We start from the raw sequence: 18,836 nt of genomic DNA on the forward strand, positions 1-18,836 counted from the left end.
ATTATCATTAATCTTGAGAATATTAAAATATAAGGAGTCCATGACTAGAGCACTACCAGTAACGATGGGTATGGGTAATCTTAGGTCATTACCTTGACGAAGGGCATAATCATTAGAGTAGCCGCTGAATATTAGTTTATGTGTGTTAATCAAACAGGCTGTTTCTTAAATAAAAATTCCAAAGACTGTCAAAATATTATACAGTTCAGACAAGGGTTTGTACGAGTCTCGACTTTTCGCATTTCACATGAATCTTATAGCTCTTTTCTGCTAAGTGAAAACAGTCTGCAATTGAGTTTTGCAACATACCCCACAGAAGGGAATTTCATACCTCAAATGAGAATCAATGAGTGAGAAATAAGCAGATTTAGCGGCAGACACTTTCAATGCAAAACACCCTGAAGTTAGCTTTTTATTGGGGGTTACAATGTTATCGACGAATTTACGTTCATTGTCAATTATTATCTACAAAAATTTAGAACTAGGTCTGTTCTCAATCATTTTGTCTCCTTCCTTTGTTGTTAATGGTATGCTGTCAATAAAACAGCGGATTAATATTGAGTTTGTTTCGAAAACATTAAATGTGAGTATTATGAATTCACACCATTTTTTTATTTTTTTACATCCAAACTTATACTCTCATGGAGAACTACACTAGGTTAGGTTAGGTTAGGTCTGAAGTGAGTGGGTCTATTCGACCCTCCACCGCAAGCCACAAGGGTTTGTTGTGGCTCACACCTATTCACACTCGGACAAACAAACCCAGCTTCTTAATGAAGCCGATTAGTTTATGTGATGAGTGGTCTTTCAGGTCAGATGGTAAGACTACGGCTCTACCAAACTCTAAGAAACTGATTTGGTCCCCACCGGGGCAGGCACAAAGTATATGCTCTGCTGCTTCATCATATTCCAAACAGAGGCGACACACAGTCTTCTGACAGTCCAAGTCTCTGCATATGATGATTTAAATGAAAGTGACCTGTAAAAAGGCCTGTTAGACATCGTAGTTCGTCCCTACTGTAGTCCAACATCTATTTGGTATCAAGCTTCAAAGGGTGAATAAACGCCTTGGAGTGGGCCAATCCTGGAAGATTCTACCAGAAGTTCATAAGTCTTCTTGCCATTCAGGTGTTCAAAGTTTGTTTGGCAAAGCCTAAGGCGATACCAATGACAGATTCTGGTACGATGAAGCTGCTTGCAGCACCCTCCTTTGCAAGGGAGTCAGCAGCTTCGTTGCCTTCCACGCCAGTATGGTCAGGACTCCAGACCAGAGACAATCTGTTAAGTCTTCCTATCGAGGAGAGCTACTAAGCCATACTATTATAGTATAATCGGCGAATAGGGTAAATTTTTCTTCTGTATCGATAGATGATAAATCGTTCATATATAACAAGAAAAGTATCGACCCCACTGGTCATTGGTAAGAAACGTGAATTAACAGAAAGATCTTGGGAAAAACCTGGGAAAAATTTGTTCAAAATTGGTTTCATTCTTCAACGTAATCTCTATCAAGAGCCACACAATCATTCCAGCGCCGCTATAACATTTCAATACCACTTTTGTACAACAATTTATCTTCTGCCCCAAATAGGCCTGAGTTTCAGCAATGACCATTGCAGTGAGCATTTTTTTGAGATCTGCGAACAGCCAGTAGTCGCAGGGAGCCAAATCTGCCGAATACGGTGGATGTTGGCAATTCGAGGTTCAATTCATGTAGTTTTACCATCCGAATGGAACGATTACTCTGGTATAAAATCTATTGGACGAAAAGTCTATCAATCCGGTAGTGAAAAAGGAAATATTATACTTGCTTACCGTGTGTTTGAATTATTTCCAATTCAATGAAACTTTTTACTCATCCTGCAAAGGTCTTATAATGGAAAACCCATTTAGTCCTATTCTGGCAGAGATTTTCATGGAAGAAGTTTAGTTTATTGGTATAGATATGCGGATGATATCCTGGTATATTTCACAGGAAAGAACAGACAGTTGACTAACTTTTTGAATTTCATCAATTCTCTCCACCCTTCTATCACTCTCACAATGGAAAACAGGAAAAGGGCCTACTTAGGCCAACCCACTACAAATATTTCAGATTTTCTGCACAGCAAAGGTGTAAATATTGCTTTCAAAACCAACAACAACTTAGGCATGCACATTAAGAATAACAAAGATAAAAGTTCAGTTTCAGAAAAATTGAGAGTATATAAATTATCATGTGGGTCATGTCCGATGTTTTATATAACAGGGAGAACGTTCAAAGCATGCATAAAGGAACGCAAAAATATTTTCCAGAATGGAAAAATAAATTCCACATATGCCACTCACTTAGTAACAGAAGGACATGAGTTCAACCATGAATACAAGCCCCTCCATTTTCAGAAGAAAAGTTTGAAACATAACCTGTTGGAGAGTATGAAAATAAACAAATTAAAAAACTCTCAATATTTTATGAACAATCAAACTGAATTGAATAATTGGCCATTATTGAATCTGCACATTTCCAGGTAAAAATAGTTACATTCACGGTACTTTCGTAAAATGTATGATATAGTTAATGAATTCTTACCTGACCTTTTCAGGTAGATTCATTCTTTAGAAATTAGGCATAGTAGGTAATTAGTTTTTATATGGATTTTTATCAAGTATCGGCCAGTTCTATTCAAGTTTTGCCAGTCGTTTCTTTGCAATTTCGGCCTTGAACGCTCCAATAACGCTATGTAATATTCACTGTTGATGGTATTTCCTTTCTCAAGATAACCTTTCCAGCATATTGTTGTGCTTTCGCGCGCTTTGGACGAGGTTCACCATTGCTCTCCACTCAGATGACGATTGCTTTGAATCCGGAGTGAGGTGATGAATCCATGTTCCATCCATTGTCACTTATCAACGCAAAAATTTCGGTTTTTTATGGTTAAACATGACCAAACACTGCTCAGAATTATCAAGACGTTCTTGTTTTTGTCAACAGTGAGCTCGCGCGGCACTGACTTTGAACAGAGCTTTCTCATAGTCAAATGTTCATGCAATTAAAAACCAAAACGTTCATTTGATATTGTTACGTTTTTACCCGTTGGTTCACCAATAATTGACTACACTGAATAATCAAACTCAACTTTATTTCACTTTAAAAACAACTAATACTTCAATCAAAAATTTCAACTATTATTTTAATTTATTCGCCTTACTAGATTACTTCGCGTACCGCACTGTTACGTCCACTTCACTGTGTACTTGACTGTCCAAATATACCCGCAGCCAGTATTTAAATATCGCCATCGAACAACGTGGAATTTTCGCCGAAGTTCTTTTGCTGCTTCTCGAGCGGCACGGAACATTGGGCGTCCCCACTCTCTCCGCTACGTCACGTTCGGTTTATGGTTACCAGTAGCGGCCGGCGTTATTTCCTTTCGGGTATGATTTACAACAATATCTTCACAATGTCAGCTAACTCACGCAACTTCACTTTTCGATTATTCAAAACGATGTTGTGCATTTTTTATGTTTTCTGGTGTTACTGCCTCATTTGGATGTCCATGGCGTTCTTCATCATCAGATCTCTACGACCACGTTTGAAGTCAACAAACCAACCTTCAGTTGTTGTTTCTGATAGAGAGGAGTCCTTATAGTATTTTTCAAACCATTGCTTCGCTTGAACGATATTTTTTCCCATCAAGAAGCAGTGTAACATCATATCTCGAAATGTTTTTGTTCCATTGTTTTGAAAAAAAAACAAAAGTCGTGTCACTCTTAGCACAATAATCACAAACTTATGACTAGAATATCATGAAATTTCAACAGCTTTTTTTTTGAAGGTTGGTACTAACTGAAAAAGCGATGAATGCAATAAGACTAGCACCATCTATGTGTTAGGCCCGAAACTTTCCATCCCATGTAGTAGACGTCGACGTATTCGTTTCGCCGTGGGATTCACACAATTCAGCATAAACCTTCCGAGTTATATAGAAAACAAAATTGAACACAGGCAGTTTGCCCCGAATTTAATCAACATCACCATGTACCGTAAAAATAAACGACGTCAATCCAGTGGGAGATCAAACCGTATATAAGGTGTTCATTTTATTCCTCCCGGAGAATAAATAGAGGAATGAATTAGAGGAGAGAAATTGAAGGAAGATACAAATTAACGTGTAACTTGAGTTAGATGGAAAAGGTCGGGTTTAATTCGTATCCCATTATCATCCCTCGGGTGTTTCAAAGAGGGAAGAGGTGCACAATAGCTCAGGTAACATTTAGATTCCCGGCTGAATACCGTTTCCAGAACTAATTGAATTTTTTTAAATTAGGCAGTTCAAATTTGGACGGTAGCAGAATTGGTCTATTATTGTTAATAATGATTATAGGCGTTGAATGTTTCGCAAAATAAGCCATTGACATAATAAGCAACATAAACTTTGTTAGATATTGAAGTCGGAAATGTTGGGGATGAAAACGAAAAAAATCCAACCCTTCGACAGAGACAAGCCAATAGTAGTATGATACGTTGTAGTTCTTTTTCATAGAAATGAAGTATTAGGTTGTTCCGAAAGTTTTCCCCGTTTTTATGAGTCTACTTTAAGTTGATATACCTCAATGAATTCTTATTTAATTGAATCAAAACAAGCGTCATTCGAATTAGTGCACTTTTTACAACATAAAACGTGTCGATTAATTCCCTGAGCATAAAAATTGGGTCCTCGTGATTGGATGAAGTCGACGAAGGCCGTTTATGCCCGGTCCTGGCGAAATTTTTACCAGGAGAAATGCTTGAAACGATGGTAGTCGAATAGAGAGAGGTTTGAGGAGTATGTTAAGTAGGGCAAAACTTCTAGGCTCAATTCAATTTTCGGACCCTTACACTTATCCTCCCTACTCTGTAGAGTAGGGAGGGTAAGTGTAAGCCCACAGCACTTAGCCCACATATGACCTATTGTACATCCTTCCGTCCATTCTGTCCTTTCCAGGAAGGTGGACAGGTCACTGGGGACATCTCCTGAATATCGGTAGGTGTAGGCCAAGACTCGACGAACACACACTCTCTCTTTGACGATAACTCAGGGCACTCGTTTAGGACCTGCCTGACAGTTTCATCTTCTTGTTTACACATCCTGCATATAGGTGTGTCCATTAGCCCCATATTATGGAGGCGTTTCCTTAGTTGACAGTGGCCAGTCAGAATTCCTACTATTAGGCGTAGATTTTTCCTGGTCTTCGGCACCAGCTTCCCAGGGTCGACCAAGGTGATCCTGGCAAGATTACATCCTTTGATTCCATCTCATCTCTTCAAGGATTGAGCTGACTAGTTCCGCAATTGTCGAAGTCATCAGGCCGTAGGTGCCACTGGGTCCTAAAATTCTTAGTCCAGCCGCTACTTTGGTTAAAGAGTCGGCAATGCGATTACCTCTACTTCTGTCGTGCCCTTTAACCCACCTCAGGATAATGTTATTATCTACCGAGGCTTTGGCTAAATATCGGTGACACTCTAGTATTAGCCCTGAGGTTATACGTTGTCTGTTCAAGGCTAATAGGGCTTGTCTGCTGTCAGTGCAGATTGTTATGTTTTTGCCAGAAATTCCTTTCTTGGTTATTTCTTTTGTGGCGATTGAAATACCAGCCAGTTCTGTTTGGACCACGCTTCCCCACTTAATTCTTAGGCTTAGTGATCTGGAGTATACTCCACACCCTGAGCCTTCTTTGGTTTTTGAGCCGTCTGTATAAATCCGTATTGCATTTGTATCATCTGACTCTATGTTCTGCTTGATTTGTATTTTGTAGGGTTTATTAAACACCAACCTGGGTTCAATTGCATCACTGGTTGCCTGCAGCAGAGGTTGCGCAGTAAGCGCTTCTTGCCATAGACCCAGCCTCAATTGACCCATCTACTTTGAGGTTTACACTAGCCGTGAGCAAATGTACCATGGCCATTAACGCAACCTTCTTAACGTACAGATCCAGAGAGGTCAGACCCGTGATTAATTCCATTGCCGCGGTTAGTGTTGTTCTCATGGCTCCTGTGATGTTTAAACAAGCCAGTCGTTGTATTTGATATAATTTTTGGAAGGCCGTTGCTTGTAGAACTTTCGGTCCTCATGCAATGGCTCCATACGTCAACATGGGTCTTATTATTGCAGTGTAGATCCAAGTGACCACACAGGGTGAAAGACCCCATGCGCGTTCCACTGTCCTTCGACATTGCTTATAAGCCATCTACTCTGTAGATGAGAGTTCCATGTTAGCTTCCTGTTGAGGATAGTACCAAGGTATTTTACCTCTTCAGAGAAATTTAGTTTGCTTTTGAAGATTTCGGAAGGTTATAAGCCCGTTAAACTTCTTTTCCTGGTGGAAAGGACCATCTCAGTCTTCTTGGGATTGATCGCCAGTGAGTCTTCCTTACACTATGTTTCTATTATTTTGAGCCCATCCTGCGCTCTATCGCACAGTCTGTTTACAAATTTGCCGGTCTGTAAGATTACTATTTCCTCTGCGTATGCAATTGTGTAGAATCCATTTTTGTTAAGTTGATTAATCAGGGTATCCAGAACTATGTTCCAGAGAAGGGGTGATAATTCTCATCCCTGTGGACATCCCCTCATGACCAGTATTTTCACTGTGATGTCTTCTACATCAATACTTATTGCTCTATTAGAGAGCATCTTGAGTATCCATTCTCCTACTACCAGGGGTACATTCCTGGAGTGTAGTTGCTGGGTGATTGTTGGAAGGTTGTTTTATCAAACGCTTCCTCGATATATATGAATATACCCAGGGTGGATTCTTTGTTGTCCACTGATCTCTCGATTCTGCCAACCACATGGTGAAGGACCGAATCAGTAGACCTTCCTGGAGTGTATGCATGCTGATTTGGATGAAGTGGGTTGTGAACTAGTACTTCATTTCTTATGTACCGCTCACATAGCCTCTCCATGGTTTTTAAAAAAAACGATGTGAGACTAATTGGTCGGGATGCTTTTGGTAGAGTGTAGTCCATCTTACATGGTTTGGGTATAAATACTACTCATACTTCTCTCCGTGGACGCGCGTTATCGTGGAGCAAAATCCGACATATTCTGTTGTGCCGGCTGCTTCTGACGCAATTTTCGGTACATTTCTTCGATTTCCTCATGATAGGCCTCTGCTGTGATGGTTTGGCCCGATTGCAGAAAGTTATAGTGAATCACACCAGCCGCTAACCACCATAGAGAACTATGATAATTTTTTGGCAGGTTTTCGCTATCCTGAATGTCTTCTGTTATCGTAACTATCCGAACCAAAAAAATGATCATTCAGGTTGCGCCAAAACAAAGATAAATAGACCTCGAAACGTGACAATTTCTGTTGATCGTTCAAAACATGGGGCACCCACTTTTCGAGCTTTTTGACCTTTCCAATACGTTTTAAACCACTAAAAACCGTATGGGAGCTGACGTCCAGTTCTATCACCGTCCCACGCACTATTTATGATGAGTCTCCACCAGGGTCCTCACATCCTGGACCACTTCCGAGCTCATCTCCGAGGCTGAAATCTCCGGAACAATATTTTGCGAATTGATGTCAAACAGTGCGTTAATTATCGAATGCCTGGTAAATTTTTCGGTCTGTTTCGGCAACGGTTTGGTTCAATTTCAATTCGTAGATAAAAATTGACCGAAAATTGGACATCATATTGTAATAAGCTGAAAAGAGGAAAAAAATTTAAATTTGGAAAAGAATGAACAACATCAATGTATAGAGTAGAAAATTATTGATCAAGCTAATAGTTTTCAATATTCGTTAACAATATTCGTACAATATGTTAACATCGCTATCTGACACAAATGTCACCTGTGAAAAGAATAAAAGACGTATGAAAAATGATTGTTCTGATGCTAAGAGTCCTTGGAAGAGTGATGTTTTTACTCTTGTACCGTAATATCACATTGACTTGCCATAGTGCGGCAGAAATCTTGAGCGGTAAAATACAGAAGGCAGAAGGCATTGAGTTTATTTTGTTATGGCAGCTCTTTCTCTGAATGTATCAGAACTTCGGATGGAAGGTTCGACCGGCAAATCATCTTGAGAAAATTACTAATAATGTTATAAACAACTGGAAAAAAATTTGATGAAAATAAATCAATTATGAAAGAATCGTGAACATGCACAAAACTCAAAAATTATATTATTGCAAAGGGAGGTTTCTGACGATTCTATTTTTGGGGTATTGAAGGCGATCTTGTCAATTATACACCAAAAGTTGAAGTTATTGAAATTTTGAATTGTAAGGAGTATTTGTCTCTCTCTGTTTGGAAAATGATGGAACAGCAGAGCATATACTTTGTGCCTGCATCATCTGACCAGAAAAACTACTCACCATACAAACTAATCGGCTTCGTTAAGAAGCTGGATTTATTTGGTCGAGTGTGAATAGGTGTGAGCCACAATAAACCCTTGCGGATTGCGGTAGAGATCGAATAGACCCACTCACTTTGGACCTAATCTATCCTAACCCAAGAAAAAACACTTTCTGAACGACCACTTTCAAATGAACATTAAATGATACAGAAACATTTTTTCCTATTCAGTTTGTACTTTCAACATTAGTTATAGAAATGAATCAGGTATCCTGAATAGGAAAAAGTATTTTTTTATAATTCAATGTTCATATTAAAGTAATTGTTTCGAAAGTACCCATTCTTTCGGCTAATTCAATGTTTATATGAAAATCGCTGTTTCGAGAAGGTTTTTTTATGAAAGTAATGTATCAAGAGAGTTTATTTTCTACCTATTTTCGTTTATTTCGAAATCAATTGAGTTGAGAGTTTGAATTTTACTGTAAAAAATTGCGAGTGAAATTTTTCTTGTATAATTCTGATAGCTTGTACAGATGCATAATAACGACATTAAAGGCAGTGTACCGAGCGGATTTCGCAAATCTGCTATTCAGAAAGCATTAGACAGTTTAGTTGACGAAAACAAGATCGAGAAAGAGAAAATGGAAAGCAGAAGGTATACTGCAACCTTCAGAATAACAACTCTTCTGGTTAACAGTTGCATGATTTGCTCAAAATGGATAGAAAAATCAACAAAGCCACCATAGAATTAAAAGAAGTTCCGATCAACTCAAGATAAAGTCTCAGCTAGTAACCTAATTGGAAGGAAAAATCAGTCTGGAAGATGCCATCGATCAAAAAATCAAACTTGACAAATAACAGTTGTCGAGATTTTCAGATGAAAAAATTTCGATGGAGAAAGAATACGATAAGTATTTGAAAGTGTAGACGAAAAGGAAAAGCTGTGTTCAAACAGACAGATGGTTCAAACAGACAAATTAATCAATATTTAAACTTTCTCAGTAGTCTGTATAACAAAATTAAATTCACAGTAGAAATCGAACAAAACAAGGAGCTCCACTTCTTAGATTCAAATTTTTCAAGAGATCAATACCGGTTTTCAATTAAATATCTACCGGAAAAACACGTTCACAGACTGTCCAATTCCCTTCAACTTTTTCAGTCCACTCTCACATAAGTTATCCGCCTTTAGGTCGATGGTACACAGAGCTATCGCAATCTCTTTACCTGTAAAGAATTTCCAAGATGAACTAAAAATAATTAAGCAAATTGCAGTAAACAATCAGGTACCAGATTATCTAATATAAAAGATAATATCAGGTAAAACTCATAAAACACTTATAAGTATATTATATCCAAATTGCAGTAAGCACAATATAGTTACGTATAGTAGCATCAACTACTCAGGTAAACTTTCAGAAAATATTCAAAATTACTTCTCTAAATACAAAATAACAACAGCTTTCATAAGTAATGATAATTTAGGCGGAATTCTGATCAATGCAAAAACCTAAACGGGATGGGATAGAATGAAAAAAATCAGGTTTATATAGAATAGAGTGTGGCGAATGCTCTGCAGTATATACAGGCCAAACCGGTAGAAATTTTGACTTAAGGCTTCGTAAACACGTCTGATAAAGCAAAGTAAAGATAACCTCAAAATCCTCTACATATGTAATAGAGGGAAGAAAATGAATTTGTTGGAAGCCATGGAAATTAACAAATCAATTAAAAACCAGAAAAATATACCTCTAAACGAGCAACTCGATTCATGTAGGTCTCCACTCTTAAATTTATAAGTTCAACAACCCCTATAATCTTCAGTGTCGAATTTTAAAGTTGGCACCCTGGTTCGTTCAAATACCTGTCCTTCCATCTTACCTAAAAACTCCCGATATAAACGAGTTTTCAAATTTTACATTTCAGTTTTACACTTGATGATGGGGTCAAACCCGAAACCGGTCGTATAAATAAAATCAACTAGTGATAATTAGACAAAAGTGTTTTTATTAATTTCATTAAAGTGATCATGAATTACCCCAAAATAAACAAGTCATCAATCACACCTATTGAACGCATGTGTCTTGATATGATTGATTCATTCCTCGAAAATTATCTCAAGACGAAGAAACATTTCTACGAGGATATCGCTTTGGAAACTGACGGGGATGCAGCTTTTTCTATCAATAAACAGTAATACTTTGAGATAGTACTTTCATCTCAACTCTAATAAATTACCTTACCAAGTTTTCCACATTTTTATGTATGAAGTTTGAAAAGTAGAAAGCCAAAAACCTTTCTTTCCCGAAAATAATAATTTTTCAATTTTGAATTATAGTTATAGTAATAAACAGTCCATTTTTGGTAACGCGTAGCACAGTTATTGTCAAATTTTCGGAATGCTTGGTTGAATCACTATATTGGTCGTTATTGATTGTTTAACTAGAGCTAGACTGTTTCACTAACTGAATAAAATAAAATAATGAAATATTTTTTGGTTCTGTGGGATGACAATTGTATACTATTTTAAATCATTTCCCCATTCAAAATCAGTACTAATTTTGTAACACCCCACACAATCCGAATTCAGTAATTAAGTTTGGAATATAAAAAAATAAATGAAACAATTTCAAATACTTCAATTCTGGAAAATTCAATGATTCAAAAAAAACTGCTAAGTCGAGAAATATGTTTCCTTGATAACTGTTTATGTTTATCAATATACATCCCAAGTTCCATACTAGTATTGTAGAGTTTTTGGGTTGAGCAATATTGAAATACTATGAAAAGAAAATTTAGGGAATGTTTTTTATACTTCAACCAGGAAGAGATTTCTTGAAGTTTTTTGAATCATCTGAAACAACTACCACTACAACATTTTCATTTTCCTAAATGAATCTGAACTGAATAGCAAATGTGTGTATATAGGTGCAAGAATAGATTCCTGAATAACACTACAAATAGCAAAAAATATACATGTTTTCAATGCCAGCGTTGTACATTTTTGTAGGTTAGTTATCAATAAACATTGGAGACATATTTTAGTTGGTTGGTAGTCATTCATTGACTTTATCTTTTGGGTTGAATGACAAAAAGTGTTTTATATAGAGAAAGGGAATGTCAGCCCCACCAGGAATATTATCATTTTTTATAGTTTTCCAATCAAATAGGTTGGATATATTGTTGTAGTCCTCTCCCAAGTGCAAACAAAATAAACACATATAGTTTTCCGTTAGATGAAACTTCAAATCTCTGTAGAAAATGGAAATGAATTCTTGAAACTTTCCTCCTGGGCGTCAAAGGGGAATTGATAGCTCTTCGTTGCTGCTGCTTTCGTAATCGTTTTGTCGTCCTTTGTAAACTTTCCAGTTGGTTCATTCATCAGAGGAATAATGAAACGCTACTCAAACAGTGGATCCTGAGTCAACCGTTCGGAGCTGATAATGAATTATTTATTAGTTTGTACACCATTTAGTAGAATTTATATCGCTATGAAGTGAACACGATGCTCAATTCAAACTCAGCGGCTTCTCCTCAGTCAGATCATAACGTAATGTTGATTCATTAGCAAGTTTCAATATTTGAATACTTGCAGTGACGACTGATGTTGGTGTGTGTTGTACAGAAATGTAGAAAATGAACAATATGTAAAGAGCAAATAGAAGCCATTTTTGTATAACGATGGTGAAAACCAAAACATTTCTTTTCCAAGAAATGAAATGTTCGAGAATATCAAACGTAAATGTTTCATGGTCGGTTGACACTTGACACAGAACAAAAATGCGACTCCCAGCTTCAAAGTGATTCACTACGTGAAACAAACCCAACGCAACTGCAATCTTTCTTCAATACGCATCGATTAGTGAGGCAGATTGAATTCATTTCGTCGCGCGATAGTTCAAACGTTTTGATAACTATAAAAAATTGGAAATAAAACTTCCTACCACTTGTATTTGTAACTAACGTTACTGCAGTTTCGTTCTACAAGGACATTTCCGAATGGATACATTACTGTATTAGAATGCGAATGCGACTTTCATGTTTGATATTCGTAGATTGCGTTTACTGCCAATCCAATATACGAGGTCTCTTCAAAAATTAAAGTGAATGTTCAAATTTCGCGGGCTACGTACTTTCGATTAGCGATGTTTTTATTATTTTTAGTTGGTACACCCGTCTCGAACATATGTTCATAGTTCCAGCTGTTCAGCATGTTTAGTTTGTTGGTGAGAGGCAACAAAGTTAGAAGTGTTTTGCGTGTTCAGCGATTTTTTGCTATCGAAAAGACGGATCAAAGAACTTGTATCAACTTTTGTGTGAAAATTGGAATGAAGTGCTCAAAAACACCTGGAATAATGACAGTGGCATACGGTGATTGTACTCTGAGTCAAAAAAAAATGTGGTACAAAGTGGTACAAGCTTTAGGAACGGGGAAAAGATGTGAATGACGACGCTCGCCCTGGACGCCTTTAGCACATCAACAACCAATGAAAATGTTGAGGAAGTGAACAAAATTGTAATGAATAATATTCGATCCACTATTAGAGAAGTTGCTTAGGATGTCGACATATCGATTGGCTCATACGATGCAATTGCTGAATTTTTACCCAAAAAATCTTCACATGAGGATCGCTCATCGGCGTCAATGGCGATAACTAGTTATGACATCGAAACCAAAGTCCAATCGTGCCAATGGAAGGAAGAGCCCTGGAAAGTCAAGACCAAAAAAAACACGCCAAGTGCGATGAAGTGTCAAGGTTTTGGTTCAATGTTTTTTTCGATTACCGTGGCGTAGGACATCAGGAGTTTTTGTCACATGGTCACTCGTTCTGGCCAAAAACCAACACCGTTGTCATCCCTCAACCACCGTATTCACCAGACTTGGCCCCTTGCGACTTTTTCCTGTCCCCAAGATTGAATAGACCCATGGAAGGAAGGAAGGCGAGGAGATAAAACCGAAATCAAGGACATATTAAAAAGTGCGTATCAGAACTGCTTCGAAAATTGGGAAAATGCTTGCACAAGTGGATTATATTTGAGGGAGACTGAATAGGACAACATTGTATTTGATGAATAAATGAATATTTTTTGACGAATATCAAAATTCCCCTAATTTTTTTAATAGACCCCGTATAACATCTTCGTCACTGCTTCCTACAACGATGGATGGTTGAATTTAAGCTGTAAATCAGAAATTGTAAATTCTAATTACAAATTGAAAGATATATTCTGGTAGAGATTTATAGTTTACATACCAACTTTTTTTAAATTCAATTGTATGTACAATTCAAGAGTATGTACAATTGGCAGTTTGTAATATGCCGCAGATTGTAAACCAATTGTGAAATTATAAAACGATAAAAATAAAAACAACAATCAAAATTAATTGGCGCTCCGGGCGATTACATTGAATCCAGTGGCGCATTTGCTTTTTCAGCTGCAGGAACACCCGGAAAAACCTGCAGCACCACATCATTTGAAGATCTTGATCAAACAATGTCCTCTCTCTTATGAAACAAAATGTAGGGTGTCTCCAGAGGCTCCAATAGATTCAATACATCGCCAGAATACTTCGTGACAGGACTATCGTCAAACTTAAACCAGTCCCTTTCGTTTTTGACCAAGAAGTAATAATGACCAAATTCGACGCCAGAACCACAGTGAACAATGACTGCATGAATATTATAATAGTGGTCTGGATTGCATAGCATCTCAGACACTAAGAATTATGGGATTTGTAATGAAACAAAATGCATATTTCAATGATATTAAAGAGGTTACTACACTTTATAATAGTTTGATCAGACCTAAAGTTGAATATGAGGGTAGTATAGCATCCTTCCTATATTGTTCATAAAAATAGATTAGAAAAAATTCTAAACAGATTTCTGAGATTTTTATATTACCTACAAAAAATATAAAGTATGCCCGGATTAGAATACAATTAGAACAGTAGCACTACGAAATGAATTTAAAATACCCAGTCTAGAAAATAGAAGACAGGCAAGTATAGTGTTAATGTGTTATAAAATATATAAAAATAAAATAAAACTGTCCCAATCACAAATCTTTACTAAAAGAGAAAATTCCCAAAAGAGCAACAAGACTCATTCAATTCTTTGATGTACCATATGTATCAACAAATAACTGTTCACCTATCATTACAATGATCAAAATAACAAACAACTTCCTGTTAATGTCAGATATCAACTTTGTTCTCCCTCCAAAACAAGTTTATAGTGGTGTAAAAAAATACTTTTCAAGTTTAGAATAACTATGTTTCTTCCTTCCATTCGGCTTTATGCAGTAACTACTCGTAGATATAATATAACTGTATTCACGTCTAAATATTAGAATTCTATTTATGATATAGACTGTATTGACTGACATTTTCATGTAATGAGGTTTTTACCTGTTTGAAAAAAAATAAATGAATGAATAAATGAATAAATGCATAAATGAATGAATGAATAAATAAATAAATAAGTAACAGTCAGTTAGTTTGGTGCATGTTTGGCAATACAGTCGATCATCACCTGTTAAAAATTTCATTTTCAGATGATTTAACAATGAGCTTTGTAAATTAATTATTAATGGTTTACTATGATTTAGTTCTCTAGTTAACTGGACGCTGTGGATTGTGAACAAGACATATTCATAGGGTCAATTCGAAAAATGGGATATATTAACTAATGCATGGAACTTCTAGGAAATCAGATGTCACTTTGTGATTCAGTTCTAATGAGAAAGATTAAATTCAACGTGTAGTAGGTATCCGAAATACTCGTCTATGGAAACAATTTTATTTTGATTGTGTTATAGAAATATTCAATATGAAGGTAGATATTTTCCAGTTGAAGTTCACTTCTCGGGTCAATTCAAAATAAAAAATTCATATTTTTTTCCGATATTGCACAGTTCAAAAGAAATTATAGAAATGTGTTAAAATCCATTATTGATTCTTCATTTTTATAATTTATTTTTTTACACGCTTTATATTAGCTTCACCTGATGTATGTTTGTTTGTAACTCTTCTTTCCCGTTTGTTTGCTCGGGATCTGTATTTGACAGAATTTTCGACATCATTGCTTCTTCTATTCGCGGACAGATGGCGATGTACGTAACCTCTTTGATCTGATTCGAACTCAGTTTACATGTATTTCTTCATTTGAAAAAAGTTTTTTTTATTAACACACGCGCCTGCTGTCTTCCTTGGTCTTGATAACTGATTTTCAGGCTCCCTCTCCGGAATTGGAAAATATCAATGGTCATTTCTCTAAACAATATACTGCTGATTGATCCCAAAGTTTAGATAAAATAAATATAGTTTAAAAAGACGAAAAAACACGTTTTGAAAGAACATCGAACTAAAAAGTTAAAAAAAATCAAAATAAGCTTAAAACAATAACGAACGAAAAATACTAATATTATCGTGAAAAAAGCGACGGGTGCTTGATATAGAAAAAATATGGCACTTTTCAGTTCGATGTTCTTTTAAAGTGTGTTTTTGAAACTATATTTATTATGTTACTGATAGATTGAGTTGAATTTCCCTTGTTCGTTATATCTCTGACGATTACTCAAGTTTAATTACAATCCCAAAAATCGGGCCTAAAACTGATTATGAAAGAAATATTGACTAGACGTAACAGCTAATATTACTGAAACGGAAATATGGAGATTAAATCCTTATAAATTATTCATGGGTCAAGTTCAAGTACAAAGACGTTTATTTATTTTTGGTTTTGTTAGTATTTGGTTGCATAGTTACAGTTACAGGAGGAGCCCTGCTAGAGCCTTATGCCTTTTCAGGGTTAGGGACTATGGTTAGGGTTACCAGGATAGCGTCCCACGATAGCGATAGTATAAAATAAATTCGCATCCCGCTGTCTATCCCTATGAATGTTTAGATCTTTAAAACTACGCAACGGATTTTGATACCGCTTCTTTGTATATATAAACTGATTCAAGAGGAAGGTTTATTTGTAAACATCATGCATAATATAGTAGAGAAACACTGATAATTTTAGAGGTTTCTAATTTGATGGTGTAAATAAACACATTTTTTTGCGCTTACATTGCAAATGCTGGCTGAACCCTACGAGATAGATAAAAAATGTACTAGAGTATTGTACACCTTAAAAAGGCCTACGAAAAGGTTCGCGATGGTATATGCCTATCTCTTAGGGATAACCTACAATAACATCAATGAAATCAGAATGAGAACCACTATTTTTGTGTATAAAAAAACAATATGACTCCCACATAGAAAAAAAGTTAATGATGATTGCCAGAAGACGAAACGTCAGATAGTAAATCTGAACATGAAAACGTGTAGCTGAATGGAAGTATCAATGAAAATGTGCTCTTGGTTGTAAGCTATGTTGTCAAATAACGCTGGAAACAAATAAAACCCAAAATTTCGATCAGTTTTTTCCGGATATTACCGGAAATACTCGGAATTTTACAAGTTTCAAAACAGTATTTAGTTAAGCACAATAAAACGCAACTTTGCCCCAATTTAAGCCTCGACATATCTCCTGTAGTTTAGAAGATCCCAATAGTGGGGGTCGAATTTGAATTACCCTGTATGTATATTTAGTAATGGCATTGCATACATGCGGAGCCGGGGCGGTCGCTAGTATATCATAAAACCCACTTCTTGCTTCAACAAAAATAATGTGCATGCCTATATACACACCCAACGTTCTTCTAATGTACAACTCGGGTAATCCTAAAATAATATATATATTCACGAACCCTCAGGGAGAAGGGTTGTCCATTATAATGTCGATTCCGAGGGTGAATTTTTTGCCAGCATGCATTATGCGTTTCTCGGATGGGTGGTTTTGACTTGCTAGGGATAGAGTGGGTCTAATGAAAATATTTTCATTTCTGCGAAGTTGAATATGTAATCAGACTTTATGTGCGGACAGGGCGTAGCGTCGAGGCAAAAAGTAAAATAAACTGGTTGAATTTTATGGTAGACACCAAAAGTACAAAAGTTGAATGCTTTAACGAACTTCAGGCTGAAATAAAAATCTGAAATGTTTGACAATTATAAATACTTTTTTTCTGACTGAAGGAATGATTTGAAAACGTCGAATGATTTTTGCCTAGTCTGAAGGACCTTTCATGTTCAGCATACCGTTTTTGGAAATTTCTGCCACATTGTCCCGCAACAACACTATTACACTCCAGACACTTAAGCTTAAAAATTCAATTTCCCCAACGTGTCCACCTTATATTTGGCATTGAAAAGGAAATCAGATACCTGGCATGTGGTCTGAATGCCACTTCCACATTGTTTTTTTTACCCACAATTATCTCTGTTCTTTTACCAAAATATGTAAGTTACCCATTTCTTGATTTCTGATTGTTTGATCAGGGGGTATATTAATCTGTAAGTGAATTTACGGCTTTTTTTTCTAACTTCTGGATTGTATCTGCGTTGAAACCAATATTATATCAATTTCCCTAGCTAGGTTGTTAGCAGATAAAGGCAGTGAGAATGCTCTGTGCAACATTGAATTGTAGACTGCTAATTTATGACTGTCTGGATGGAAAGAATCACTTAGGATGGTAATGACTGTACAACTAGGTTTTCAGATGATTCGACGTTTTCTAGCCATTCCTTGGCATACAACCTCAAATTTCCGAATCTAAACGATACGAATAGATGATGGATTTTAATTAACTATATTTTTTTCAAGTAAACAAACGTCTTATGTAAGACTTGAAACCAAACTTTTCCAATCAAACATGCCCAGTTGAACATTCTCAGTTAATTTTATTCAATATGACAAGGAAATGTGAAAAAACTTGCGTTTTTTTCATTACCTATCAAAGAAAATTTGAATTGCCTTTTCTTCCATTCAGAATATCCTGACAGAAATACTTTATTTAATTCCGTTGAATGTTCTCTAGGGATTAATGTTAGAACTCATAATTTTTTTTTCATTTATGTTATTGATATCATTATCAAAACAAGTATAGAGTTGAATATGTTGATGATAACACATAATGGAAATTAATCAGTTTGAGAATAGCAAAATAACAGACACTGCGAAAGTGCTTAAGATTATTTTTTGGTCTTGAAGAAATAGATACTTAATGACAAAATTTTGGAAAAAAATGTCAGAATTTCGTTAAAATAGTTTTTTATCGACCTTTTTTGGGTAATTGTTACCTTCCACAATCTGAAAAATATAAAAATTATAATGGAGAACTTTATACAAGTGTAGAAGGGCAAACTTTTGAGTTTACCCCGATAAGTTCCTTGCATAGTACAAAATTTCCGTATCGTTTAGATTCGAGAACTTGTGGTTGTGAAGTGGCTGTCGAAGAAGTAAAGAAATAAGCTATCAAAAAAGGAATAACTGCGTATATATTCGAATTTTTTTATCCATTTCTGAAGACGGAGGCAGATTTTGGCGTCCGAAACGTAAAAGATAAGTATTATTTCTTAATAATTTTTTTGATAGGCAAAATTGTTAAATACGACAAGTT

General features: G+C 36.1%; 1 protein-coding gene across 1 annotated transcript in view; it reads right to left on the reverse strand.

The window, feature by feature from the left end:
• The window catches only part of LOC141486347 (adhesion G protein-coupled receptor E3), a 306,290-nt gene that overhangs the window by 286,656 nt on the left and 798 nt on the right, over positions 1-18,836 (reverse strand). The window lies entirely within an intron of this gene.

The sequence above is a fragment of the Leptinotarsa decemlineata genome, unplaced genomic scaffold (assembly GCF_025532065.1).
Source record: "Leptinotarsa decemlineata unplaced genomic scaffold, Ldec_3_MD MMD2_tig00026354_RagTag_RagTag, whole genome shotgun sequence".
Classification (NCBI taxonomy): domain Eukaryota; kingdom Metazoa; phylum Arthropoda; class Insecta; order Coleoptera; family Chrysomelidae; genus Leptinotarsa; species Leptinotarsa decemlineata.